This window comes from Leucoraja erinacea, chromosome 15, assembly GCF_028641065.1.
Source record: "Leucoraja erinacea ecotype New England chromosome 15, Leri_hhj_1, whole genome shotgun sequence".
Taxonomy (NCBI): Eukaryota; Metazoa; Chordata; class Chondrichthyes; order Rajiformes; family Rajidae; genus Leucoraja; species Leucoraja erinaceus.
In genome coordinates, this window is record NC_073391.1 from 34,338,174 (window position 1) to 34,362,182 (window position 24,009).

The 24,009-nt window shown below is 48.1% G+C and overlaps 1 long non-coding RNA gene across 1 annotated transcript in view; it reads left to right on the plus strand.

Annotated features, from left to right (window-relative positions):
- LOC129704178 (uncharacterized) overlaps positions 1-22,083 on the plus strand; it is an 87,465-nt gene extending 65,382 nt beyond the window's left edge. Inside the window, exons 3-4 of the long non-coding RNA XR_008724693.1 lie at positions 12,966-13,132; positions 20,744-22,083. This is a non-coding gene — a long non-coding RNA (uncharacterized LOC129704178). The remainder of the gene's footprint in view (positions 1-12,965; positions 13,133-20,743) is intronic.
- Positions 22,084-24,009: the final 1,926 nt, after the last annotated feature.

A 24,009-nucleotide genomic window follows, 5' to 3' on the forward strand; every position in this document is an offset into this window, starting at 1 on the left:
AGATCAGCCATGACTGAATGAGGGAATAGACACAATGGGATGAATGGCATCATTCTGCTCTTATGTAACAGATGAACTCGTGAACTTGGATCCAATTCCTGCAGTTCTGGTGGGAACTTGGATTAAAAACCAGCATCTCCTGATGGAACCTGGATCCAGAACTAACAGTTCTGCTGGGAGAGACAAGAGACGGCAGATGTTGGAATCTGGGGACAAAATCCCGCACCTAGCCCTGCCTCAGATCTCCCACTGGCCCACCTGCCTCCATCTGCCCACCACCCCCCCATCCTTGCCTGGTCCTACCTCTCACTGCCTGCGCCTGCTTCACCCCTCCCTCTCACCCCTTTATAAAGGTTATCTCTCCCCCCCCCCCCCCCCCCCCCCCCCCCATAACTCTCAACAATCTTGTATCAGACCTGACACATCACCTCCCACTCTGCTCCACAGATGCTGCCTGGCCCGCAGAGTTCCTCCAACAGTTTATTTTTAGATCTGCTGGGGACCTAGATCTAAGTATGGAATGAGCTGCCGGAGGAGGCAGTTGAGGGAGGTACTATGACAGCATTTAAAATATATAAAACGCACGAAAAGATATTTGGATGGATACATGGACAGGGAAGGTTTAGAGTGATATGACCAATTACACTTAAACTAGACTATTCCTTTTCTCCAGAGATGCTCCCTGACCCGCTGATCTACTCCAACATTTTGTGTCTATCTTCAGTATAAACTGGTAGATGCAGTTCCTTTCCTACACTCCCATGTTAGGCACATCTCTCTCAGCCACAATCAGAACCCATTAGATAGACACAAGAAGTTGGAATGTAACTCAGGGACAGGCAGCATCTCTGGAGAGAAGGAATGGGTGATGTTTCAGGTCAGACTATCACTTTGGCTCCGGTTTCTTTATTTTACAGCTAGAGTGTGGTGCACAATTAGTGAGGCACAGTGGTGCAGCAGTAGAGTTGCTGCCTTAGAGCGCCAAAGACCCGGGTTCGATCCTGACTACAGGTGCTGCCTGTACAGAGTTTGTACGTCCTCCTTGTGACCGCATGGGATTTTCTCCAGGTGCTCTGGTTTCCTTGCACATCCCAAAGACGTGCAGGTTTGTAGGTTAATCGGCTTCTGCAAATTGTAAATTGTCTCTCGTGTGTAGGACAGTGCGAGTGTCGGGGGTGGGGTGGAAGATTGCAACCTTCACGTGGTCCGCCCTGTTTCGACTAATGCAATCAACTCGACGTGCACAGACAGATGTGCACGAAACACGAAAGGAGAAGAAGAAGGGGGTGATCGCTGGTCGGCACGGACTTGGGGCGCTGAAGGGCCTGTTTCTGCCCTGTAACTCTAGAGTCTAGTCTAAACTAAAGCACTGAGTTTGTCCGGTGCTTTGTGTCTTGCTCAAGATCCAAGCATCTGCAGTCTCTACTGTCTTGACTTAACTTATTTTAGGACTTGGACGGTAGCCTTAGCTGGTTGAGCTCTGATTCTGATCCCAGCCAGAGAGCCTGACACCTGTTCGCAGATGAAAGTGGCTGTATATTAACACTGGCCAAAGTCTTGGACAAGCCTCTCTGTGCTACAGACTGCTTTCACCATCGTGCCTCTGCTCAATGCTTCTTAGCCGAGGCAGCGGTCCGCGTTTGTCGGGCACGTGGCAGGAATAGAGGAAAAATAAATAAGAGAGAATTTTTCTCAAAAAAATGGAATAATGCCTCTTTGATCTCTCGTCCTCTGATGTCGGCCTCATAAACACCTGAGAATGATATTAGTTTGAGACAGAGAGGTGGGGCTGTTTATAGATAATGAGGCAATGTCTTGGATAAAATAGCAGACATTTCAGGAGAATGTGTTAAATGTTTGTAAGCGCGGTGCACAGCTGGGCTGTTAGCTGTTACATCAGGTCTTGTGGTGCAAGCCTGCTCAGCAGTCAAACAGAATAGTTTAAAAGGCCTTTGAATTGTTCAAATTCTTGAGACTCTTCGTGCCCAGAAGCTGGGTGGTCACCAGTTGCCAGGAAACTCATATAAAAGAGACAACCCCTGCTAACACTTGGAGTGTTTTGATGCTTTATATTACCAGGCCTTTATACTCACGTGGAATCCCTGGTCATTTGAGCAAAAGAGCATTAAAAAAAGTACAATTCTTGTAAATATTCAGCCTCCAGAAAGGCGGCCCACTTTGCTTGTTGGGGTGTCTTAGTGATCCTCTGGTTCCTTTTCATCTCCCTTGACTTGCTTGTTTGTTTTCTCTCTTGCAAATTATTTTTTTAACTCCAGAAAGCCCTCCCCTTGTGTTAATGGCCCATTTAACTGCCTCCAGCAGCCTGTGCCCCTCGGGTATTTGTCCAGGTTTATTATTGTCACGTGTACCGAGCCACAGCGAAAAGCTTTTGTTTGCGTGCTATCAAGTCAAATAGATAAGTCCATACAATCAAGCCAAACTCAAGTACAACGGGTAGAGCAAAGGGGAAATACACAGAGTGCAGAATATAGTTCTCAGCATTGTAGCATCAGTTCCATAGACAAAGTCCAATGTCTGCAATGGGGTAGAGGTGAATTGGACAGTACCCATGCTTATGGAAGGACTGTTCAGAAGCCTGATAACAGAGGGGAAGAAGCTGTTCCTAAGTCTGGTAGTGCACACTTTCAAGCTTCTGTACCTTCTGTATTCTGTTTTATGGATGGGCACATGGATATGCAGGGATAGAGCTATATATATACACGTATACAGTATATATGTATATATGTAAACGTGTGTGTGTGTATGTGTGTGTATATATATATATATGTATGTGTGTGTGTGTGTGTGTATGCATGTATATATGTGTGTGTGTGTGTATATATATGTGTGTGTGTGTATATATGTGCGTGTGTGTATGTATATATGTGTGTATGTGTATATATATATATATATACTCACACTCATACACACACACATATATATATATATATATACACATACACCCACACATATATATACAGTGGCTTGCAAAAGTATTCATACCCCTTGAATTTTTCCACATTTTGTCACGTTACAACCACAAACGTAAATGTATTTTATTGGGATTTTATGTGATAGACCAACACAAAGTGGCGCATAATTGTGAAGTGGAAGGAAAATTATACATGGTTTTCAAATTTTTTTACAAATAAAAAACTGAAAAGTGTGGCGTGCAAAAGTATTCAGCCCCCTTTACTCTGATACCCCTAAATAAAATCCAGTGCAACCAATTGCCTTCAGAAGTCACCTAATTAGTAAATAGAGTCCACTTGTGTGTAATCTAATCTCAGCATAAATACAGCTGTTCTGTGAAGGCCTCAGAGGTTTGTTAGAGAACATTAGTGAACAAACAGCATCATGAAGCCCAAGGAACACACCAGACAGGTCAGGGATAAAGTTGTGGAGAAGTTTAAAGCAGGGTTAGGTTATACAAAAATATCCCAGGCTTTGAACATCTCACGGAGCACTGTTCAATCCATCATCCGAAAATGGAAAGAGTATGGCACAACTGCAAACCTACCAAGACATGGCCGTCCACCTAAACTGACAGACCGGGCAAGGAGAGCATTGATCAGAGAAGCAGCCAAGAGGCCCATGGTAACTCTGGAGGAGCTGCAGAGATCCACAGCTCAGGTGGGAGAATCTGTCCACAGGACAACTATTAGTCGTGCACTCCACAAATCGGGCCTTTATGGAAGAGTGGCAAGAAGAAAGCCATTGTTGAAAAAAAGCCATAAGAAGTCCCGTTTGCAGTTTGCCACAAGCCATGTGGGGGACACAGCAAACATGTGGAGGAAGGCGCTCTGGTCAGATGAGACCAAAATTGAAGTTTTTGGCATAAATGCAAAACGTTATGTGTGGCAGAAAACTAACACTGCACATCACCCTGAACACACCATCCCCACTGTGGAACATGGTGGTGGCAGCATCATACTGTGGGGATGCTTTTCTTCAGCAGGGACAGGGAAGCTGGTCAGAGTTGATGGGAAGATGGATGGAGCCAAATACAGGGCAATCTTGGAAGAAAACCTGTTTGAGTCTGCAAAATACCTGAGACTGGGGCGGAGGTTCACCTTCCAGCAGGACAACGACCCTAAACATACAGCCAGAGCTACAATGGAATGGTTTAGATCAAAGCATATTCATGTGTTAGAATGGCCCAGTCAAAGTCCAGACCTAAATCCAATTGAGAATCTCTGGCAAGACTAGAAAATTGCTGTTCACAGATGCTCTCCATCCAATCTGACTGAGATTGAGATATTTTGCAAAGAAGAATGGGCAGAAATTTCAGTCTCTAGATGTGCAAAGCTGGTAGAGACATACCCCAAAAGACTTGCAGCTGTAATTGCAATGAAAGGTGGTTCTCACGTCTCTGATCGCAGCGGCCTCTGCAGTCCGTCTGTCTTTTTATTAATTTTTGTATCGTTTGAATGTAGTTTTTATTATTATTTTTTGTGTATGTGTGTGGGTATGTGTGCGGGGGGCGGGGGGTGGGGGAAACTTAAAAAATCTATCCCCTGCATGGAGAACCCGACCTTTTCTCTGTCGGGTCTCCGTTGTCGTTGGGGCCGAGCACCGTGGAGCGGCCTCCAGCAGGAACGACCTGGGGCTCCAGTCGCGGAGCCTGCGGACCTACTCACCATCGCGGAGCTGGCCGAGTTCGGAGCGGGTCGAGTTCGGAGCGGGTGGAGCGGTGGTGGCGAGCTGCTGCGACCCGACCCCGGGGATTCGGAGGCTCCAACCGCAGGTCTAGCAGACAGGAACACCCGGAGCCAGCGGGTCCCTGCTGGGAGACCGCTTTTTCGGGGGCTTCCGCAACGGCGACTTCACCCGCCCGAGTTGTGGGGTTGAAGATTACCTGGAGCGGGGCTTACATCACTGCCCCGTGCGGCTTGGAATGGCCGCGGGACTTTGCTAGCGCCCGCCGGGGGCTCCAACAACAAGACCCGGAGCGCGGCCTTGCATCACCCCGCGCGGCGTAAATGGCCGCGGGACAATTACCATCGCCCGCCGGGGGCTTTGACTCTGACATCGGGAGGGGAATGTGGAGTGCAGGGGAGAGATAAGTCTTTGCCTTCCATCACAGCGAGGAGGAGATGTGCTGTGATGGAAGTTTGTGTAAATTGTGTTGTGTCTTGGTTCTTTCTTGTGTGTATGGCTGCAGAAACATTTCGTTTGAACCTCAATGGGGTTCAAATGACAAATAAATTGTATTGTATTGTATTGTATTGTATTGTATTGTATTGTATTCTACAAAGTATTGACTCAGGGGGGCTGAATACTTTTGCACGCCACACTTTTCAATTTTTTATTTGTAAAAAAATTTGAAAACCATGTATCATTTTCCTTCCACTTCACAATTATGCACCACTTTGTGTTGGTCTACCATATAAAATCCCAATAAAATACATTTATGCTTGTGGTTGTAACGTGACAAAATGTGGAAAAGTTCAAGGGTATGAATACTTTTGCAAGCCACTGTGTATATATATACACGTGTGGTACACAAAAATGCTGGAGAAACTCAGCGGGTGCAGCAGCATCTATGGAGCGAAGGAAATAGGCAATGTTTCGGGCCGAAACCCTTCTTCAAACATATGTGTGCGTGTGTGTATATATATACACATATATATACACATATACACATACACACACACACACACACACATATATAGAGAGAGAAAGTGTACATAGAGTGTTTTATTGTCACGTGTCCCAAAATGGAACAATCAAAGTCTTACTTGCAGCAACACAACAGATATGTAAATATCGTATTCTGTAAAACCTTGAATAAACAAGAAAAATAAGTTCAGCATGTATTAAAAATAAATAGACAATAGACAAGTATAGACAAATAAATAGATAATAGTAGTGCAAAGTCAGAAATAATTCCCCAGGTCTATAATGTTTGGAGCTTATTTGGAGGTTGTTGTGTTTAATAGCCTGATGGTTCTGGGAAGAGGTTGCTGCTGAGCCTGGACGTTCATTATGTGCAGGCAGATAAGAGTTGGTCTTGGCATCATATTCGTCACATTGCAGGCTGAAGGGCTGTTCCTGTGCTGTACTGTTGTATGTTCTGCCCAATGTAAGCGTGGAGAAGAGGGAAGGAGAAAGTGGGAAAGATCTTTGATTATGTTTGTTGGCTTCCTGAGGCAGTGTTCTGTGCAACCGTGTGTGGACTGGAGCAGTGCCACAGAAGTGAGCCCTGGATCATCACATACACATGGACACGCACACACACGCACTCACACATGGACACACACACACACACTTGGACACACACACATGGACACGCACACACACGCACTCACACATGGACACGCACCCACACACTTGGACACGCACACACACACCCACACCCATGGACACACACACACACACACACACACACACACTTGGACATGCACACACACGCAGGACACACACACACTTGGACACACACACACACCACACACACACATGGACACGCACACACACACACACACACACACACGCACACACAGATACACACACACACACATGGACACACACACACACTTGGACACACGCACACACATACACACACACACACACGCACACACACGCACACACACACACACTCACACACACACACACACGCACACACACACACACACACACACACACACATACATGCACACACACACACACACACACATGGACATGCACACACACTTGGACACGCACACACACACACACACACACACATGGACACGCACATACACACGCACTCGCATACACACACACACACACACACAAATGCACGGACATAAACACACACAATCACACACGCACATGCACACACACATGCATACACGCATTCTCTCACACCCACACACATGGACACGCGCACGCACACTCACACATGCACACACACACATGCACACACACGTGCAACACACGCTCACACACACGCGCGCACACACACATGCACACACACACACACACACACGAACGCACGCACCCACGCACACACACACACACACTAACACTATCCTACACACACACACACACACACACACACACACACAGAATCTAGGTCACTCACCCACACACACACTCTCACAAACATTCATACACACACTCATACACACACATACACATGCACACATATACACACATACTCATCGTACACGCACACACACATACACATATACGCACATACAGGCACACAGAACACACAACTAGACTCACATACACACAAACACATACATACACAAACACACATCCATACACACAGACACACGCTCATACACGTACACGCACACGCACACACACACGAACACGCACACGAACACGCACACGCACACACACACACATAAAATGAAGAGCAGGGCGGGTGGGTTTCCTTTGAGGTTACCGCGCGGCCCAGTGCGATGGGGGAACGTGTACAGAACGATACTTCAGCTATGCCCTCGATGACAGTAAAGCTGTCCCCGGAGACGGAGAGGTCACTGAGGAGTCACCTCTACGGCTGTAATAAATGTTTCTGCAGCTTGTGAGAGGCAGATCGCACTCCGTGTCCACGCACAACGCTAAACCACTTATCAAACCTCTGCCCTGCAACATAAACTGCAGAGTTTGCAGAGACTGACTGACTGATGTTGCAGCCTGTCTATTCCCATCTCGGGGCCGGCTGAGCAGACAATTCTTCATTAAACGATGCGCTGTTCCCCCGCCGTCAATGGCCCCTTTATACTTCCAGCTGTGAGTTACTGCTGAGCACAGAATCAGAGGAAAGTTAGAAGAATGTCCAGCTTGCTGTGGGCTGTGTTCTCTGCCAGAGACTATCGGAGCTGCCTGGACCACCGTCCCAGCCGAACCGGGCCACAACTAGGCTCGGGGGCAGGGACATTAACGAGGGGCACGGTGGCGCAGCGGTAGGTTACTACCTCTACCGCTGCGCCCGGGTTCGATCCTGACCCCAGTTAATGTCCCTGACCCGGGTACCTTCGATTGTACCTGACTGCACCTGCTGTCTGACGTGGAGTTCGTACCTTGTGTCTCATTGTACCTGTAGCCTCACCGTTTTTTGTGCACTATCGATTATCATGAACGGGATCGACTAGTCAGCCATGTCATCTTGAATGGCCTCTCAAAGGGCCGATCTCCTACTCCTGCAAAGCATTTATTGGTCTCTATGTTATCTATGATTATACAGCTGGCATGTGAAGTGCGTTAAGAAGGGTCCCGCCTCGAAAAGTTGCCTCTCCATCTTCTCCAGAGATGCTGCCTGGACCGCTGGGTTACTCCAGCACTTTGTGTCTTCTTTTAAATAAACCAGCATCTGCAGTTCCTTGTTTCCACAAGTTGGCACATGGCGCTAGACCCATTTGCCTGCATTTCCCCCATACCCGCTGAACCCTCCAATCCATGTCCCTGTCCAAACATCTTTGAAGCTCCGTGATAGTACCCCCATCAAGTACCTCTTCTGGCAGCTGCCTGGCCCGCTGTGTTGCTCCAGCATTCTGTGTTTTTCTTGTAAACCAGCATCTGCAGTTGCTTATTTCCACCTGTATTCATTCCTCTCGCTTCACAATTCACACCTCTTTCCTCCTTTCCCCTTCATCTCACTACTTTTTGTCTTTTGATCCCTGGCCTTTGTCCAGCCACCTGCTTATCAACCCTCCCTCGCCTGTATCCACCAATCGCTCGCCAGGCCTCGTCTTGCCCCCACCTCCCGACCAGTTTTCCCTCCCCCCCCAACCCTACAGTCAGGCTCCCGACCCCCAACCCTACAGAATGGTCCCGACCCAAGACATCATCTCATAAGTTCATTAGTTCATGACATAGGAGCAGACCATTCTGCCCATCGAGTCTACTCCACTATTCATGGTTGATCAATCTTTCCCACTCAACCCTATTTTCCTGCCACCTCCCCGTAACCTTTGACACCCATACTAATCAAGAATCTGTCAATCACTGCCTTAAAAATACCCAATGACTTGGCCTCCACCTCTGTCTATGGCAATGAATTCCATATATTCACTACACTTTGACTAAATACATTCTTCCCCATCACCTTTCTAAAGGTAGGTCCACAGAGGTTGTGCCTTCTGGTCAGGCAAAGAAGTTTAGGGGTAACATGAGGGGGAACTTCTTTACTCAGAGAGTGGTGGCTGTGTGGAATTAACTTCCAGTGGAAGTGGTGGAGGCAGGTTCGATTTTATAATTTAAAAATAAATTGGATAGGTATATGGACGGGAAAGGAATGGAGGGTTATGGTCTGAGTGCAGGTAGATGGGACTAGGTGAGAGTAAGTGTTCGGCACGGACTAGAAGGGCCGAGATGGCCTGTTTCCGTGCTGGAATTGTCATATGGTTATATGGTCATACACTCTCCCACTAGTGGAAACATCCCCTCCACATCCACCCTCTCCATACATTTCACTATTCGGCAAGTTTCAATGAGGTCCCCCATCATCTTTCTAAACTCCAGTGAGTACAGGCCCAGAGCAGTCAAATGATCATCATACCTTAATCCAATCATCCCTAGGATCATTCTCATAAACCTCCTCTGGAGAGGTCAGCACACCCCATTCCGATATGGGGCCCAGAATTGCTCATAATAATCCAAATGCCCATCCATGTCCTCCAAGAGATGCTGCCTGACCCGCTGAGTTACTCCAGCACTTTGTGTTTTACGCCAGATTGCAGCACCTGCAGTTGCTTGGGTGTAAAGGCTGACTTGGCCAGTGCAGTGTTTACGGGAGGCAGACGGGATCTTTGAGCCTCACCAGCCAGTGCAGGTGCCTGGCTTGATCTCAGCCTCACTGGGTGGTCAGACTATCTCCTCTTTCAAATCCTCTGGAAATTTTTTTTAATCCTTCCTTTTTTGGATCCGATCATCCATGAGACAAAACAGCCAACATTCCGTAGAAGGTGAGTAAAATGTTTACTCGGGAATGTTCAAGTGAAGCCAAGAGCCGCACACCAACATGCCAAGTCGGGATTTTCAGTCCCACCAACACGCCAACCGTCAATTTATCAACATCCAAAAGTGCTGGAGGAACTCAGTTGGTCAGGCAGCATCTGTGGAGGCAATGGACAGGCAGCGTTTCGGGTTTGGAAACCTTTCTGCCGACCGATGCGGTCAGGGGAGAAAGCTGGGAAGCTGGAAACAGAGGTGGGGGATTGGACAAAGCTGGCAAATGATAGGTGGGGGGGGGGGGGGGGGAGGGGGTTGGTTGGCAGATGGGTAGAGTAAGGCTGGTGGTGAAAAGCAGACAAAAGGGTGACAAGGGGACGAGTGAAATGAAACGCTGGGGGGAGGGGATATAGATGGAAGGGGAGGGGTGAGGGGGTGAAGGGGGGGGAAATAAAAGAGAAATGGGGTATTCGGGAGATGATTGTACGGAGAGCGAGAAATTGACTGGCTGACTGGGGGGGGGGTGGGGGCGGAGGGAGGGATGGTGGGAGAAATATGTGCACGCTGGGATAGAGGGGCAGGAGAAAGAGAGGGTTTTACTTGAAATTGGAGTATTTACTGATCATACGATTGGGTGGAAGCTACCAGCTTATTTTTGGAGAATCGTCCCAGTTCTTCTGAATCTTGGCCCGTGAGCTCTCGGAGGGCAGCAGGTCAACAGTTCAGTATTAAAATATGTCATCTGGTTCAGTTCATTCACTCATTCGTTGAAAGATCTCACTCCAATGCGTCCGTCGCCCCATTTAAGAACATCCTTCAAGTTTGCAAACCTTCTCATCAAAGTGGGTTAAGTGTGGAGGGAAGGGTGGAGCATGGTGTGGGTTATATGTGTGTTCACACAATTTCACACAACTTATAGAGATAGAATCGGGCCATTCAGCCCATCGAGTCCACTCCGCCATTCCATCCTTCAATCTCTGCCTGCTAATCCCATTTTCCTGCCTTCTCCCCATAACCCTGGTCACCCGTTCGAATCAAGAATTTGCCTATCTCTACCTTAAAAATATCCACTGACTTGGCCTCCACAGCCCTTTTGTGGCAATGAGTTCCACAGATTAACTATCCTCACCTCCTTTCTAGAGCGCCCATTAATTCTAAGGTTATGACCTCTGGTCCTATACTCTCCCACCATCCTTTCCACATCCACTCTATCTATGCCTTTCATTATTCTGTAAGTTTCAATGAGGTCCCCCCCTCAACCTTCTAAACTCCAGCGAGTATAGGCCCAGTGCTGTCAAACACTGATCATAAGCCAACCCACTAGAGGCGAGGTAGCGGTATGGGTTGGCATGGTTACTAGTCTGTGGGATGTGTTGAGGGGACTCCTTGGTGGAGATGAGGTAAGGATGAGCTGAGTTGGAGCTGATGGAGGGAGCGTGGGTGTATAGGGTTGTAGAGTCATACAGCATGGAAATAGACCCTTTGGGCCCAACTCATCTATGCCGCCCAAGTTCATAACTCAAAGGAACAGAAGTAGGACATTTGGTCCATCGAGTCTACTCCACCATTCCATCATGGCTGATCAATCTCCTCCATTCTCTGACACTCCCTCTTATTCCCTGACTGCCCCCCTTCCGTTCCTCGACTTCCTCCTTGGAGGAAGCTCCCGAGTAGCGCTGCGGACCCGTACAAGGACATACACGTTCATAGGTTTGTAAGCCATAGGATCAGAATTAGGCCATTTGGCCCATCAGAAGCACTCTGCCATTCCATCATCGCTGATCTATCTTTCCCTCTCAACCCAATTCTCCTGCCTTCTCCCCATAACCCCTGACACCCTTGTTGCCCAATATAAGCTCGTCCTTCATTTGAACTCCATTTGCCCCATGACCCTCTAAAGGAACAATGGCATTCTTACTTGCTGCAGCTTTACAGACTGAGTAATACAACGACACAGAAAAAAATATAATAATCAATAATGCAATAAGTTATTAATCAGTAATAATAGGTAACCTTAATAGTGTAAAACCAAAGGCATAGTGCGTGGAAGATCGCAGTTGCTGAGGTTAGTGTTGTGCAGTGTTCAAGAGCCTGATGGTTGCAGGGAAGAAGCTGTTCTTGAACCTGGCGACACGGTTTTCAGGCTCCTGTACCTTCTTCCCAATGGTCACAGTGAGATGAAAGCGTGGCCAGTGTGGTGTGGGTCTTTGATGATGCCGGCTGCCTTCGATGGTGGGGAGGTCAGAACCGGTGATGGACCATCGATGGTGGGGAGATCAGTATCTGTGATGGAGCAGGCAACGTCTACCACAGAGGAAGACAATTTGGGATTTAGGACTGCAGATAGTTGTCTGTAGAGATGGAGGAGAAGGGGGTAGCTAGTTATGGGCCAGTGTTTGAAGTTTGGCTTTAGTTACTTATCCCAGTCCCACTTGGGAACCAGCAAAGCTGTTGCAAACATTGGACTGAGTGGGGAGTTCCCGAGGCAGCAGATCTGTGAATGAATGAGGTTAGCATTCCCCACCCTCCCCCAGCTTTGCACATCCCGTCTTTGCTGTGATCCTCTGCATCAAACCTCTCTCAAACATCTGGGCAATTCATTAAATATTACAGCTGCACATTGTCATGTTCACTGCTTACATCCTGGTGCATTATCCCTTTTCCCGATTTCTCCTCAGCCAGTAATGAGCTTGCCTCCGGTCCGACCCTGGGGAGCTGACTCTGGGTTCCTTGGCTCTGGCCCACCCTCCGAGACCTCACACAAAACTCTCTATTCACTTTGATACTCGGGCCATGTTTGGTTACTGATCATCCGTTAAGAGGCTATTTTCCCAGCCCTCCTCCACTCCGGCCTCCGGGCACAAGGCAGCGGCTGGGATCAAAGGCAGGAGCGACGTGTGCCCTTGTTTACCCAGGGCACACGAGGCTGGCGTTCCGTTCACAGGGAGTGGCCTCAGCTCCACTCGGGCAAAGGGGTCACGGGCGGAGATCCAAGTGGCCCAGATAAGATCCACCAACTCGGGGACTGACTCTGAAGACAGGTCCTGACCCCGAACATCACCTATCCGTGTTCTCCACAGATGCTGCCTGACCTGCTGAGTTACTCCGCCACCCTGTGTCCAGAATTGACTCCAGCCCGATGGGAATCCACAATTCCATGGATCCATCCATCATCAGAGAGATTCGTAACAATCCAGGACTGACTGTGTAGTGGAGCATCTCACACTCTCCCCAAACACCCAGCAAGGTAGGATATTACAGAGAGTGGTAGACTCTCTCTTTGATTATGTCGGCTGCTCTCCTCAGGCAGCGTGAAGTGTGGATGGAGTCAATGGTGGGGAGCCCGGTCTGTGTGATGGACTGAGCTACATCATAAATCTCTGCAATTTCTTTTGATCTTGGACAGAGCTGTTTGCTGCAATTCTCCAAATTGCACCTCAACAGTTGGTGTGGATGGAGTTAGACTATAGAGATACAGTGCGGAAACAAGCCCTTCGGCCCAACAAGTCCGCACCGACCAGCGATCGCCCCGTACACCAGCACTATCCTACACACTAGGGACAATCTTACCAAAGCCAATTGACCAAAAAATTTGTACATTTTGCGAGGAAACTGGAGCACCCAGAGAAAACCCACGTGGTCACAGGGAGAACGTGCAAACTCCACACAAACAGCACCGGTATTCAGGATCGAACCCGGGTCTCTGGTGCTGTGTAAGGCAGCAACTCTACCGCTGCGCCACTGTGCCACATTGATTGTTGGTGACACATGTGTGTGGTGTAGGGTGGTTAACCCCATGGGTAGGTGTGGTGAAGGTGGTAACCTTGGTTACTGTTGCCTCTGTTTACCGCCTCCCCAGAATGACTCTTCCTGGTGATGTTGCCACCCGGCATTGTTTAACAGGCCGGCGTGAGTTTTTTAACAAGAGTGTGTGCGCTGGCACGCTGCCGTAACCTCTTTAACAACCCCCTCCACCAACCCCTTCCCCCCCACACCTCACACCCTACTAATGGTACTGAGGGCAGCTGAGAACAGCTGTGGGCAGGCCGAAGGTGGGGAGTGAAGGGTCAGGTCAGTGGAGACAACTGCATTTAGTCAGGCCCTGGCCACTGCCGACCTTCTCCATTGGCCAGCTGTCGTCTGACCCCACAGATACCTGACACACTCCGGCATAAACCTGACAGCACAGTTTAGACAGGGACAGGGCCTGCATGTGGCCGGGCTCCCTGGGGATGGAAGGGGGGGAGAGAGCAGGCCTGAATCAACCTGGCTAACCCCACCCCCAACAACCCACCGCCGCGCGGCCTGACCCTGTTTAATTTGCCACCCCCGCTGACTCTTAAATCACCCGCACAGCCCCGAGCACGCGCCTGGTAACGAGGACATGGCTGGTGTCAGCAAGAGGTGAGGTGTTCACAGAGTCCACAGCACGGAAACAGGCCCTTCATCCCGCCTTGTCCATGCTGACCAAGTTGGTGTATTTGGCTAGTCCCACTTAGTTTAGTTTGGTTTAGAGATACTGCACGGAAACAGGCCCACCAAGTCCACGCCGACCAGCGACCCACACACACTGGCACTGTCCCACACTATCCCACACTATCCCACACTATCCCACACTATCCCACACTATCCCACACACTCTGGCACTATCCCACACTATCCCACACTATCCCACACTCTCCCACACTATCCCACACTCACTGGCACTGTCCCACACTATCCCACCCTATCTCACACAATCCCACACTATCCCACACACACTGGCACTATCCCACACTATCCCACACTATCCCACACTATCCCACACTATACCACACACACTGGCACTATCCCACACTATCCCACACTATCCCACACTATCCCACACTATCCCACACACACTGGCACTATCCCACACTATCCCACACTATCCCATACTATCCCACACTATCCCACACTATCCCACACTATCCCACACTATCCCACACTATCCCACACACACTGGCACTATCCCACACTATCCCACACTATCCCACACTATCCCACACTATCCCACACTATCCCACACACACTGGCACTATCCCACACACACCCACACTATCCCACACTATCCCACACTATCCCACACTATCCCACACACTAGAGACAATTTGCTATTTTTTCAGAAGCCAAATTGACTTCCAAACCTGCACGTCTTTGTAGTGCGGAAGGAAAGAGGAGCACCTGGAGAAAACCCACGTGGTCACAGGGAGAATGTATAAACGCTGTACAGACAACACCTGTAGTCAGGATCGAACCGGGGTCTCTGGTGCTATGAGGCATTTGCCTGCATTTGTTCCACATCTCTCTAAACCCTTCCTATCCATACATAGGCTCCAAATGTCATAATTGTATCAGTTTCTGTAGCTTCTTCTGGCAGCTCGTTCCAGATACAAACTACTCTTTGAGTGAAAAAGTTGCCCCTGAGGCCCCTCTTACAGCCGCCCTCTTAGGGCGGAACAGTGGTGCCGTTTTACAGCGCCAGATACCCAGGTTCGATCACGACTACGGATGCCGTCTGTACAGAGTTTGTACGTTCTCCCTGTGACTGCGTGGGTTTTCTCCGGGCGCTCCAGTTTCCTCTCATACTCCAAAGACGTACAGGTTTGTGGGTTAATTGGCTTTGGTAAAATTGTAAATCGCCCCTAGTGTGTAGGATAGTGCTAGTGTACGGGGTGATCGCTGGTCAGCGCGGACTGAGTGGTCCGAAGAGCCTGTTGCTGCGCTTTGTGTTTAAAGTCCAAAGTCTAAAAGTCTAAAGTTTAAATTAAGCCTGTGCCCTCTAGTTTTAGAACCATCTACTCCGAGGAAAAAGACTGTGAGCATTCACGCTATCCTTTCCCCTTATGACCTTGTACGTAGCTGAGAGGGTGTGGGTCTCTCGCCTATTGAGTGAGTATCGAGCCGCTCTAAGCCGCACTGCAGAGGTTGAGCAAGAAGCTGGCAAAAGCCAAGAGTGAAGGTTTGGTTGTAATTTCACCTCAGGGTTAGGTTTAGGGTTATTATTGTCACGTGTACCAAGGCCATAAACTCATATAGTCATGGAAACAGGACCCTCAGCCCAACTTGTCTGCACTGACCAACTTACACCATCTACACTAATCCCTCTTGCCTGCGTTTGGCCCATATCCCTCTCAACCTATCCTATCCATGTACCTGTCTAAATGTTTCTTCAATGTTGTGTAATGTACCAGCCTCATCTATCTCCTCTAGCAGCTTGCTCCATACACCCACCACCTTTTGTGTGAAATACAGTAGTTACCCCGTAGGTTCCTAATAAATCTTTCCCCCTTCACCTTAAACCTATGTCCTCTGGTTTTCTATTCCCCTACGTTGGGCAAGAGACTCTGTGCGTCTACCTGATCTATTCCTCTCATGATTTTGTGCACCTGTTATCCAGGAATCTTCATCAGCCATGCAATAACCATTTAGCATTTGGCCCCTATCCCTGTGAACCATTCCTAATCCAGGTACCCATCCAAGTGTCTTTTCAAAGTCATTATAGTCCCTGCCTCAACGACCTCCTCTGGCAGCTCGTCCCATATACACACCACCCTCCTGACTCTTGCACAAAACACGCAGTGCTGGAGGAATGCTTTATAGAAACATATAAAATCTTTAAGGGATTGGACAGGCTAGATGCAGGAAAAGTGTTCCCCATGTTGGGGGAGTCCAGAACCTGGGTCACTGTTTAAAAGAATAAGGGGTAGGCCATTTTGGACTGAGATGAGGAAAAATCTTTTCACCCAGAGAGTTGTGAATCTGTGGAATTCTCTGCCACAGAAGGCGGTGGAGGCTAATTCACTGGATGTTTTCAAGAGAGAATCAGATACAGCTCTTAGGGCTAACGGAATCAAGGGATATGGAGAGAAAGCAGGATGTTCGGTGGTGCTGGCTTGAACGGCCTTCCCTTGCACCTATTTTCTATGTTTCTATGGTAGACAAAAATGCTGAAGAACCCTTCAGTCTGAAGAAGGGTTTCGGCCTGAAACGTTGCCTATTTCCTTCGCTCCATAGCTGCTGCTGCACCCGCTGAGTCTCTCCAGCACTTTTGTCCACATTTGATTTTCCAGCATCTGCAGTTCCTTCTTAAATTTATTGTTTCTATGTTTCTAACTCAGCGGGTCAGGCAGCATCTGTGGAGGGAATGGATAGGCGATGTTTCGGGTGGGATGCTTGACTCTTGCTTGTTGCCTGTTGTTACAAGACCCACCCAGAGCCTGCACCGATACCTCAGCCGATCTTGTTCGGATGACATGTTAAAATTGTCTGCTTGTTTGGCCGGGTGATAAAACATGACAGGAGGCTCTGCAAGAGCACGGCTCGCTCGCTCCAGATATCTGGGCCAACATTCATTGATCATCCATCACCTCCATCAACAGATCATTCATCCCCTTTGTGTGTGTGGGACTGGGACATGTGATGGTTTTGCCAGCACAACCACCACCAGAGACCTACACCATACATGTGAAGCGTTTGATATCAATGACAGATACACAAGGGAGGAATAAGTCTGTTTTTTAAGCCCGATTCGCATGCTTTCCCTTGCTCGGGGTTGCTTAGGTTTTATATGTTGTGATTGTAGCATTTTTTTTGAACTGAAAAATTGCTAAAGTTAGTTTGAAAAAAAAAATTTGCAAAGTTAGCAGTAAGGTAAAACACTTAAAGCTGGGTTCCTACAGGGAATAGGACATTGGCTTTGAACTGAGGCTGAGCGATTCCTCTGCAACTGTTCAGACATCACAGCTCAAGACTGGAATTCAAACGCAGGAGAAAGTAGAAAAACAGCAGAGAGAAATAATTGTATCGTCTGAAGGGGTTGGATAGTGTCCAAAGTGGGGGAGGGAGGAGAGATTCGAAATAAAGTGGGAGGGGGAGAGAGAGAAAGAGAGAGAGAGAGAGAGGGAGAGAGAGAGAGAGAGAGAGAGAGGAGAGGGAGAGGGAGAGAGGGAGGGGGAGAGGGAGAGGGAGAGAGAGGGAGAGGGAGAAATATCGAGAGAGAGAATGAGTGAGTGAGAGAATGAGGGAGAGAGAGATGGAGAGAGAATGAGGGAGCGAGAAAGAGAGAGATGGAGGGAAAGAATGGGAGAGGGAGGAGGAGAGAGAAAGAGAGGGGAGAGTGGGATAGATAAAGAGAAAAGAGAGATAGAAAGAGTGTAAAAGTGGGAGGAGAGAGCTAGGGAGATGAGGGTGAAAGTGAAAGCAAGGAAGCAAGGATCAAGGTGAGAGACCACATTAAAACAAAACCACAGAGAGTGGAAGATAAAAGGGCAGACAATCAGGGTCTTTCTCCCTGGATGGAAATGTCAGAGATTTAAGGTGAGAGGAGCAAAGTTTAAAGGGGCCAAGTTTTTTACTCAGAGAGTGGTGGGTGCCCGGCGCGTGCTGCCATGGGTGGCGGTGGAGGCAGATACAACAACAATGTAGCATTTCCACAGTGATAGAAAGGCATATGTGCGCAGTCAAGAGTCACGAGTGTCGAATTGTCATAGGCGCTGGCCACAGAACAATGAAATTCTTACTTGCTGCAAGTTAACGGGCCCACTAACGCAACAACACACAAAAACATCAACTAATAATCAGTAATACCGGGTAACCGCAACAGTGCAAATACAAACCAAAGACTGTGCATAAAAGATGGGATTAGTTTAGGGGATTGAGAGAGTACACCACAAGATAAAGCGAGAAGAGATAAGGGGCAACATGAGACGAGGGGAATGGAGGGAATAGAGAGCAGGCTACGGTTGATTGCCGACTGCTGCTTGTGTTTGTCCCATCCTCAAAGACACTTAATTGTTTTCCCATTCAATATTACAACTAGCCGCTGTTACTGGAGGTCCTATAACGTTCCCCTCCCCTCCCTCCCTCCCCCACCCCACACACCATACCTCACTGCCTGAACCACACATACACAACATTAGCAGACATCTGTCTTTTAAACTTTTTGCGGGCGGTGTTTGCGAATGGTCAGTGTTTATTTGGTTGCCTTAAAGAGGGAATCTTTGCATCAGGGGCTCTCTTTAAAGAGTCAATCTCAGGCACTAAGTGCTTTCTATCCACCAAGCGCTGAGCCAGTGGGTAGGGGGAATGGGGATTAGTGCAGTGCCTTGGTATGTTGGCTACAGCAGCAGCAACATCTTTATCCTTTGGGTAACACCCTCCATAGAACGTAGAACACGGGCCTGGACAGAGTGGATGTGGGGAGGATGTTTCCACTAGTGGGAGAGTCTAGGATCAGAGGGCACAGCCTCAGAATAAAAGGGCACACCTTTAGAAAGGAGATGAGGAGCAATTTATTTCGTCAGAGGGTGGTGAATCTGTGGACTTCATTGCCACAGATGGAGGTGGAGGTCGTCAAAGGATATTTTTAAGGCGCAGATTGGCAGGCTCTTGATTTGGGAGGGTGCCAGGGTTTATGGGGAGAAGGCAGGAGAATGGGGTTGAGAGGGAAGGATAGATCAGCCATGGCAGAGGAAGACTCGATGGACCCAATGGCCCAATTCTGCTCCTAGAACTTATGAACCTATGAACGTATTTACATAGAACAGTACAGCACAGGAACAGGCCCTTCGGCCCACAATGTGTGTGTTGGACTTGATGCCAAGTGAAACTGATCTTCCTGTACATGACGCATATATTTCTCTATTCACTGCACTTCCATGTGTCTTATCTAAACGCCTCTTAAACGCCAATATCGTATATCTGCCTCTGACATCAGCCCTTGCAGTACATTCCAGGCACCCACTGCCCTCTGTGTAAAAAAAAACCTGCCCCGCACACCTCCATGAAACCTTTCCCCTCTCACCTTATAGCTATGCCCTCAAACACAGGGTAGACAGTCACAACCTTTCCTCCAGGGCGGAAATGTCCAATATTGTGCGGAACGGCACAGAAACAGGCCCTTCAGCCCAACGTCCATACGGACTAAGTTGCCCCATCCACACTATAACTCTGTGAATCTATCGAGGGATAGAACGTAGAATATAAAACATGACATACTGCACAGGAACAGGCCCTTCAGCCCACAATGTCTGTGCCAAGAACAACACTTGTCGTGATCCACACCCCTCCATTCTTGGCATATCCATATGCCTATCCAAAAGTCACTTAAACTATTGTACCTGCCTCCACAATCATCCCCAACAGCATGTCCCATGCACTCACCACTCTCTATGTTAAAAAACAACTTCCCCCTCACATCTCCTTTAAATGTTGTCCCTCTTGTTTTATAGCCACGCCCTCCAGAATTTAATATTTCCATTCTGGGAAATATTCCCATCCTATCTGTTCGTCTCAATGAAACTTTCCCCTCTCACCTTATAGCTGTGACCTCATGGATAGGGTAGACAGGCAGAACCTTTTTCCCGGGGCACAGATCATCACACTGCTGCTCAGTTAGTTCAGGCAAATATTGAGGGAAGAGAGACATTGATGATGATGGAGAGAGAGAAACAACTAGAGTGATGGAGTTAAACGTTAGCACAACAGGACAAAGCTGATGTTCGGAAGCCAGCACATGCAACGCTGGCTCAAGTATGTGGTACAAAGAGATATCTGGTGGAAATAGGAGATAAAGCTAGAAGTGTACGTGTGTATCTATTGCTGGAATTAAGTGGCGTACAAGGGAAGATCGCAGGGTGATGTGTTGGTGAGTGTATTGCAGTGGGGAGGGGAAGAACAGGCGCAAGAGTTGACGCAAGAAGTGTCACTTGAATCGGGAAATGCAAACAATGTCAGGGACACAGATTCCTTCGAGAAGATCAAGGCAATTCAGGAAATGTATGAACGCGTTATATCTGCAAATAATTTGTACAAAACAAATCTATTTTCTTCTCAAAAGGCGGAGAGGGGTGCAGTGAACATTTGATGTCCGCGTCTGACTGAGGGAGGTGAAGAAGCAATGACACCATAAAACTGGAGGAACTCAGTGGGTCGGGCAGCGTCTGTGGAGGGAATGGCCAGGCGACGTTTCGGGTCGGGACGCTTCCTCAGACTGATGGAGTAGGAGGAGGGAGGAGGGAGGAGAAAGCTGCAAAAAAAGAGGGGACGAGAAAAACACTTAAGTTCTGGAACAGATAATAATAATTTTATTGTCATTGCACGTCAGTGCAACGAGATTTAGTATGCAGCTCCAACTGATGAAAAAGAAAAGTAAAATAAATAAATAAGCTGTGTGACGTGACCATCCGAGGGAGACAGTCCAGGGGGGGGGTGGGGGGCACTCAGCAGGGCCGGTTCAGAGACGCTATAGCTCTTGGAATAAAGCTGTTTCTGAGTCTGGAGGTAAAACGTGCTGGAGAATGAAGAAGGGTTTCGGCTTGAAACGTCGCCTATTTCCTTCGCTCCATAGATGCTGCCGCACCCGCTGAGTTTCTCCAGCATTTTTGTCTACCTTCAATTTTCCAGCATCTGCAGTTCCTTCTTGAACATAAGTTCTGGAGCAACCATCTTTGATAGACCAGTGAATGTGAGTGACAGACAGTTCAAGTCTGGTTCTGAACCTTAATTAAAATAAATGTGATGTCGTCACTGTTCTTCAGTCCACCAGCTTAGTCACTGTTTACTCATATATATATAAATTGTCACAGTCTTCTCCTCATTGTTCTAATATACCAGAGAAAATATCTTGAAGACACGAGGAACTTGTACACAGGGGACACGAGGAACTGCAAAAGTTCATGTTCGTAAGTTAATAAGGTCTAGGAACAGAATTAGACCATTCGGCCCATCAAATTCAATCATGGCTGATCCATTTTCCCCTCTCAATCCCATTCTGCTGCCTTTTCCCCATAACCCCTAACACCCTTACTAATCAAGAATCTGTTCATCTCTGCCTTAAAAATATCCATTGCCTTGGCCTCCAAAGCCGTCTATGGCAATGAATTCCATAAAAAGGCACAAAGTGCTGGTGTAACTCAGCAGGTCAGACAGCATCTCTGGTGAACATGGGCAGGTGAGATCTTGGGTCGGGACCCTTCTTCAGACTGTTCCCCGGGGGCTTGAGTTACAGGCAGAGGTTGGGCAGCCTGGGACATATTGCTTTGGAGTGTAGGAGGCTGAGGGGTGATCTGATTGAGGTGTACAAGATCACGAGGGGCATGGATAAAGTGAACGCTCGTAGGGTAGAGATGGGCCGAAGGGCCTGTTCCTATGCAGTACAGATCTGCGGCTCTACTGTTAGGGTTAGGGCTGCATTCACTGTTTCTGCATGCGAGCAGAAGGCCAATGGAAACACTAATATCCAGCTGCTGGAAACTGAATGGGGGAGTCAGCTGGACATGGTTCAGAGCGAGAATGAGGGTAGAGGGGGGGTGGGAGGAGAGGGGAGCGGGGGGGGGCTGCAATATGAACCGATCTGCACCCCAAATGTATTGCAATGTTGGAAGCAGAACTGGGAAGAGTGTATGTGCGTAGGGAGGGAGATTGAGGGGGGGGGGGGGTTAATGGGAATGACATGTGTGTGGAACTGAAGTGGAATTTGCTCTGGAATTCTCAGTGACATTCCTCGCGCTTTGCAGAGATGCTGAAGTGCATTCCTTGCTCCTCGCTCTCTCTCTCTCTCAGTCCTTTCACACTCTCTTTATCTCTGCCATTTCCCAGGACGGGCTGCAAACCCATCACAGCGTTAATCAGCAGGCCGCGGTGACAGACCATTTATTTGGAGACTGATAACCGCCCCCAGAATGTTTGTGTTCCTCGCCTCCAGTTCCAGGGCCGGGCTCTGACACAAAGCTGGGTCCACCTTGCTACTGCTTTTCCTCCCATTCCTGCCTGTCCCCCTTTGCTGGTACATATTCCCCAGCTTCGGCAGCCGCTGAGACCTCTCACCTCTGAAGCAGGTCCCACTTCAGTAGTTGCAGCCCCCAATACAGCCTGATCCAAGCACAAATTCGGATCAATGACGTTTAATGGTCATTTGCCCAGCAACAGAACAATGACATTTGTACCTGCTGCAGCTTAATAGGCCCATTAACGCAACAATGCAGAGATAAAGATATAGAGTCATATCAAGGGTCAAGGGTGTTTAATTAAACCATAATATCATAAATTAATAACGGTATTACTAGACAACCATAATAGTTCAAAACCAAAGTCCGTAGTGTAACGAAAGACACAGTCTGTAGAAGATCACAGTTGCTGAGGGTTGTGTTGTGCAGTGTTCAAGTCCCTGATAGTTGCTGAGAAGAAGCTGTTCTTGAACCTGGAGCTCAGGGTTAACAGGCTCCTGTACCTTCTTCCCGATTTACTAGAATGTTGCCTGGGTTTCAGCAACTAAGTTACAGAGAAAGGTGGAACAAGTTAGGTCTTTATTCTTTGGAGCGCAGAAGGTTAAGGGGGGACTTGATAGAGGTCTTTAAACTGATGAGAGGGATAGACAGAGTTGACGTGGATATGCTTTTCCCATTGAGAGTAGGGAAGATTCAAACATGAGAACATGACTTGAGAATTAAGGGACAGAAGTTTAGGGGTATCATGAGGGGGAACCTCTTTACTCAGAGAGTGGTAGCTGTGTGGAATGAGCTTCCAGTGGAAGTGGTGGAGGCAGGTTCGATTTTATAATTTAAAAATAAATTGGATAGGTATATGGACGGGAAAGGAATGGAGGGTTATGGTCTGAGTGCAGGTAGATGGGACTAGGGGAAAAGAAGTGTTCGGCATGGACTTGAAGGGCTGAGATGGCCTGTTTTCCGTGCTGTAATTGTTATATGGTTATATGGTTATATGATTGTGTTTATAATTTGTTTGGTTGTTTGGTTGTTTGTCTTTTGCACAAAAGTCCACGAGCATTGCCACTTTCATTTCACTGCACATCTCGTATGTGTATGTGACAAATAAACTTGACTTGACTTGACTTGGTAGCAGCGAGATGGGATCATGGCCAGGGTGGTGTGGGTCATCGATGATGCTAGCTGCCCTTTTGAGGTAGCACCTCCTGTAGATCCTTTCGATGGTGGGGAGGTCAGTAGCTGTGATGGACCGGGCAGTGTCCGCCACTCTCTGTATTCAGATTCAGATTCAGGTTCAGATTCAGATTGGATGACTTTGTTATCTTATGCACCAGGGTGCAATTAATTTGCATGTTCATATGAAGCTCAACGGGTAAAC